Source organism: Leuresthes tenuis, unplaced genomic scaffold (assembly GCF_036924035.1).
Source record: "Leuresthes tenuis unplaced genomic scaffold, fLeuTen1.0.hap1 SCAF_6, whole genome shotgun sequence".
In the NCBI taxonomy this organism is placed as follows: Eukaryota; Metazoa; Chordata; class Actinopteri; order Atheriniformes; family Atherinopsidae; genus Leuresthes; species Leuresthes tenuis.
This window is the reverse complement of record NW_027325360.1, coordinates 32,806,921-32,812,962: the sequence shown is the minus strand read 5'-3', so window position 1 is coordinate 32,812,962 and position 6,042 is coordinate 32,806,921. Positions and strand designations below refer to the sequence as shown.

General features: G+C 41.3%; 1 non-coding gene across 1 annotated transcript; it reads left to right on the top strand.

The window, feature by feature from the left end:
* The first annotated feature begins 2,476 nt into the window (after positions 1 to 2,476).
* LOC140310765 (U5 spliceosomal RNA) lies at positions 2,477 to 2,590 on the top strand. Its single transcript, XR_011916805.1, has one exon. It is a non-coding gene; the product is annotated as a U5 spliceosomal RNA (small nuclear RNA).
* The last annotated feature ends 3,452 nt before the right edge of the window (positions 2,591 to 6,042 follow it).

The following is a 6,042-nucleotide window of genomic DNA, read 5'->3' as shown; positions in this document are numbered from 1 at the left end:
CACCCACTTGCATCCGAAGACCTCCGCCCCAAATTTTGTTGATATTTAGTCGGACATTCGCACCTTACCCGCTTTTGGAAAACTATGGCCTTCTTGCAGCCAAACACCTCTGATCTCGCTTTTGATGATGTAAGGTTGGGCATTCAGACCTTGCTTCACCTGCTTTTCACCAAATATAGTCGGACATTCACACCTTCTTGCAGCCGAACACTTCCGCTTTTAGTGTTCTATGAGGCATTCACATATTTTTTTTCACCGTATTTTATAGATTATGGTTGGAAATTCTCACCCACTCTCATCCGAAGACCTCTCCTCCCGCTTTTGTTAATATATAGTCGGGCATTCGAACCTTTTCTTACCCGCTTTTTACAAATTATGGTCGAACATTCACACCTACTTGCAGCTGAATACTTCCGCTCCACCTTTTAGGTATGTATGGTTGGCATTTGCACCTCTTTTTATACTGATTGCTGAAGATTAAGTTGTTCTTTCTCAAACTACAATTTTTTTTTAATTGTTGAAACTTGATTTGAAGTGGATAAATAAGGAGGACAAACAGTTTTAAGTCAGGCTGATAGAAGGAATTAATTTTATAGCAAAATCTGTACTTCGTCATATGTCGAGAGATGCTTATTGCTGAAGAAGTTCTTTCTCATTCTACAAAGTACAACGTTGTTTATCGTTGAAACTTGATTACACATGAATAAATATGAAGGACAAAGCAGTCTTAACTTGGTTTGAGTTAAGGAATTCGTTTTATAGGAGAATCCGAATTCGTGCATAACTCATAAAATAGAGCTTATTTTCGGATTCCTGAAGAATGATTCTGGTTCTTTCTCATAATACAAAGTTTGTTGTTTATTGTTGAAACTTCATCAGAAGTGAAGAAATAAATGAATGCCTATCAACAAATGTGGGATCTAAACTCTAGTGCTTCCTCTAAAATAATTTCCTTTCTCAATTTAGAAATGTGTGTGTGTAAGTCACAACACCCGTGACACCAAAACGGCTTTCTTTTCTCTACACTCTGCACTATGAGCACACACACCAAATCAGAAAGGCTTTTTTCTCTCTTTTCTACATTATGGACTGTGGGGACACAAAACCGCTCTCTCTCTTTTTTTTTTTTATCGTGTGCCAGGGCGTTGTCTCATGTATTAGATTATGCTTAAGATACGAATGGGTTTATCAGTCACATCAGAATCCATACATACTGATCCTCCCGTAATAAAATGGTCAGATCTTATCAAACACACTTTGTTTCTTGTGACAATCAAGTCAGCGAAACAGCGTATACACGTCAAGACACTGAATCAAGTTTGCCACAAGAACTTTGAAAGTTTGGCAGTATTGCTCTGCCGTCAGCAATCATACACCCATTTTATTTTCGTGAGACATGTGCAAGCACCTGTTCATCTACTGTTCTATCACTATGAATTAGTGATCTATTATCAATAAGGATACTTCTACAACTACTATCAAAGTATGTCCGGACTTCTTATGTTGTCAGTTGCTATATATGAATAAGTGGGTAGCTACTGACAAGCATTAAGCATGTCACACAGCCCAAACATATAACATTTCAGGACACACCACACAGTTAACAACCACAGTGAAGCGTGTCAAAGCCCAAACATGTAACATTCAACAGGACACTTACACAACACATTCAAATCAAACAGTCAGACAACATACAAGAACATATACCCCAGCCGGCATTGCTCCCTGCCTATTTTCGTACAGCACACTATGTGTGCGCACACCTTTATTCACAAACTCTTCAACTTATACTCTTTTACCGAAGCTGCTACAGCTCGATTGGCCGAATACCCTTTGATCCTATTTCGGTGAATTTGACATCTGCCTTACATATAACAGATTAGCGGTTTAGCAGTTTTAATTTAGTTTGAGTGAAGGAATTCATTTTATAGCAAAATCCGAAATCGTGAAGAACTCATGAAAGTAAGCTTATTCTCGGATTCCTGAAACTTTAGATTTGCTCTTTCTTTTACTGCAAAGTACAATGTTGTTTTTTTTTGTTTAAATCTTTCTAGACATGGTAAATATTAAGGACAAAGCAGTTTTCACATAGTTTGAGTGAAGGAATTCATTTTATAGATAAAATCCCAAGAGTCTGCTGAGAAAAGAGAGTGAATGCGAAGTAGACTTTAACACGGCTATGGGAGCGAGCCGAGTGTGGGCTAACCGGGAGAATTGCTTGAAAGAAACGCGACACCGAATGAGCGATCAGAACAAAGCCTCAATACGGGATTCTCGTGGTGTTTTTGTTGCTGCCTTGTCTTTTGCACAGAGTAAAAGACAAGGCAGCCATCGAATAGGGCCCGATTGTTCCTAGTTGGTCAGCCGAGAAGCAAGGGGGGGGGGGGAGCAAGCGTCTCAACCAAGCAAAGCTCACCATGGGGAAGGTGGCTATGCCAACTAGCCTGATGCCCTGCTCCCGCAGTGACGGATAATCGTACTCTGGTTTCTCTTCATAACATACAAGTCTTTCGCCTTTTACTAAAGATTTCTGTGGAGAGCAGCACTAATGAGTTGTTTCTATTTTTGGCAGGCTTTACCTTTGCGGGTGAAGCCCTTTCTGTCTGTGAAAAAGAAATCTTCTTACTGTGCAGAGTGACTTCTCTGAGTAGAGTCGCCTTACTTGTTGCGACTGTGCCGATGTTCGAAGCTGGAGTGCAAAGTTGTTGCTTGAATGGTGCTTGCTGGAGCGTGCGGGAGTGCAAAGTTATACCATTTAAAAGGGCTGAAGAGTGCTCAGTGCAGCGGGTGGGCGACACTCTGGCCACCTTGAAAACCGAGGTTACATCCACTACCAGGGGCAGCCCAAGTTCTGCCGCAAGTGTGGTGAGCATGGGCACCTGGTTGAGGCTTGTACCAAGGTGTTATGTGGGAAGAGCAGAGAAATTGGGCAAACTTTTGGAGAGTGTCCAAATGGCAGGAAATGTAATCTCTGTGGAGAATTAAATCACCTCTTCAGAGATTGCCCTAAATCTTTTGCCAACAAATTAAAGACGGTAAAGCCACAGTCAAGCCAACAAAGAGAAGGACCAAAGGTGGCAGTTGGTGAACAAAGTGAAGAGGTTGACCCAATAAATTCAAACTTCCCGCCAAAAGCTTGGATTGGAAGTGAGGAGCAAAAAGGGGAGGGGCCTGTAGAGGCCTCACCACTCAGTGTTGAAGTCTGTGAGAATTCACAGGCAGAGGGTGGATCTACGCTGAATGAGGAGGAAGAGCAGACAGGTGAGTCTAGTGAAGATACTCACCTCCCCGAAGGTCAAGAGAAGGTCAATTTGTTGATAGGCATTCATTTATTTCTTCACTTCTGATGAAGTTTCAACAATAAACAACAAACTTTGTATTATGAGAAAGAACCAGAATCATTCTTCAGGAATCCGAAAATAAGGTCTATTTTATGAGTTATGCACGAATTCGGATTCTCCTATAAAACGAATTCCTTAACTCAAACCAAGTTAAGACTGCTTTGTCCTTCATATTTATTCATGTCTAATCAAGTTTCAACGATAAACAACGTTGTACTTTGTAGAATGAGAAAGAACTTCTTCAGCAATAAGCATCTCTCGACATATGACGAAGTACAGATTTTGCTATAAAATTAATTCCTTCTATCAGCCTGACTTAAAACTGTTTGTCCTCCTTATTTATCCACTTCAAATCAAGTTTCAACAAATAAAAAAATGTTGTAGTTTGAGAAAGTACAACTTAATCTTCAGCAATCAGTATAAAAAGAGGTGCAAATGCCAACCATACATACCTAAAAGGTGGAGCGGAAGTATTCAGCTGCAAGTAGGTGTGAATGTTCGACTATAATTTGTAAAAAGCGGGTAAGAAGGTTTGAATGCCCGACTATATATTAACAAAAGCGGGAGGAGAGGTCTTCGGATGAGAGTGGGTGAGAATTTCCAACCATAATCTATAAATTACGGTGAAAAAAAATATGTGAATGCCTCATAGAACACTAAAAGCGGAAGTATTCGGCTGCAAGAAGGTGTGAATGTCCGACTATATTTGGTGAAAAGCAGGTGAAGCAAGGTCTGAATGCCCAACCTTACATAATCAAAAGCGAGATCAGAGGTGTTTGGCTGCAAGAAGGCCATAGTTTTCCAAAAGCGGGTAAGGTGCGAATGTCCGACTAAATATCAACAAAATTTGGGGCGGAGGTCTTCTGATGCAAGTGGGTGTGAATATTCCACCATACAAGTATGGTGGAGAGGAAGCTGTGAATAGCCGACCATAGTTTGGAAAAAGCGGGTAAGAAAAGGTTTGAATGCCCGAACATACACCATCAAAAGAGGGAGCGGAGGTGTTCCGCTGTACGAAGGTGTGAATGTCCGACCATAGTTGGTAAAAAGCGGGTAAGAAAAGGTTAAAATACCCGACTGTACACAATCAATAGCGGGAGCGGATGTGTTCGGCTACAAGAAGATGTGAAAGTCCGACCATGGTTTGTAAAAAGCGGGTAAGAAAAGGTGCGAATGTCCGACAATGTATGATCAAAAGAGAGAGCGGAGGTTTTCGGATACAAGAAGGTTTGAATGTCCCACCATAGTTTGTAAAAAGCGGGTAAGAAAAGGTTCGAATGCCCGACTATACACCATCAAAAAGAAGGTTTGAATGTCCATCAATAATTGCTTTAAAACAAGAAAGTAAATTTTCGAATATCAAACCGCACATGATCATAAGCGGGAGAGGAGGTGTTTGGCTGCAAGAAGGTGTGAATGTCCACCCATAATTCATGAAAAATGGGTAAAAAGAAGGTGCGAATGCCTAACAATACATTATCAAAAGCAGGTGTGAATGTCAGATCATAATTTGTAAAAAGCTGATGAGAAAGGGTGAGAATGCCCGACTATACACCATCAAATGCGGGAGCGGAGGTGTTCGGCTCTGAGTAGGTGTGAATGTCCGACCATAATTGCTGAAGAATGTGTTAGAAAAGGTAAGAATGCTGGACCATACATCATCAAAAGTGGGAGAGGTGGTGTTCGGCTGCAAAAAGGTGTGACTGTTCGACTAAAGTTTGTAAAAAAGTGGGTAAGACAAGGTGCGAATGCCTGACAATGTATGATCAAAAGCGGGAGCGGAGGTGTTCAGCTGCAAGAAGGTCTACATGTCCATCAATAATTGCTAGAAAACATGAAAGAAACTTTTCGAAAATCAAACCGCACATGATCATAAGTGGGATAGGAGGTGTTCAGCTGCAAGGTGTGAATGTCCACCCATAATTCCTGAAAAATGGGCAAAAAAAAGGTGTGAATGCCCAACCATACATCATCAAAAGCAGGAGTGGAAGTGTTCGGCTACAAGAAGGTGTGAACGTCCAACCAAAATATGTAAAAAGAAGTTAAGAAAAGGTTCGAATATCCAACCAAACATAATCAAAAGCGGGAGCAGAGCTGTTCGACTGCAAGTAGGTGTGAATGTCAGATCATAATTTGCAAAAAGCTGATGAGAAAGGGTGAGAATGCCCGACTATACACCATCAAATGCGGGAGCGGAGTTGTTCGGCTGTGAGTAGGTGTGAATCTCCGACCATAATTGCTGAAAAATGTGTTAGAAAAGGTAAGAATGCCGGTCCATACATCATCAAAAGCGAGAGAGGTTGTGTTCGGCTGCAAGTAGGTGTGAATGTCCAGCCATAATTACTCACAAACGGGTAAGAAAAGGTAGTATTGCCAGACCATATATGATCAAAACAGGGAGCGGAGGTGGTTCAGCTACAAGAAGGTTTGAATGTCCGACTAATGTTCAAATATATTAACAAAAGCGGGAGGAGAGGTCTTCGGATGAGAGTGGTTGAAAATTTCCGACCATAATGTATAAAATGCGGTGAAAAAAAGGTGTGATAGAACACTCAAAGGTGGAGCGGAAGTGTTCGGCTGCAAGAAGGTGTGAATGTCCGACTATATTTGGTGAAAAGCAGGTGAAGCAAGGTCTGAATGCCCAACCTTACATCATCAAAAGCGAGATCAGAGGTGTGTGGCTGCAAGAAGGCCATAGTTT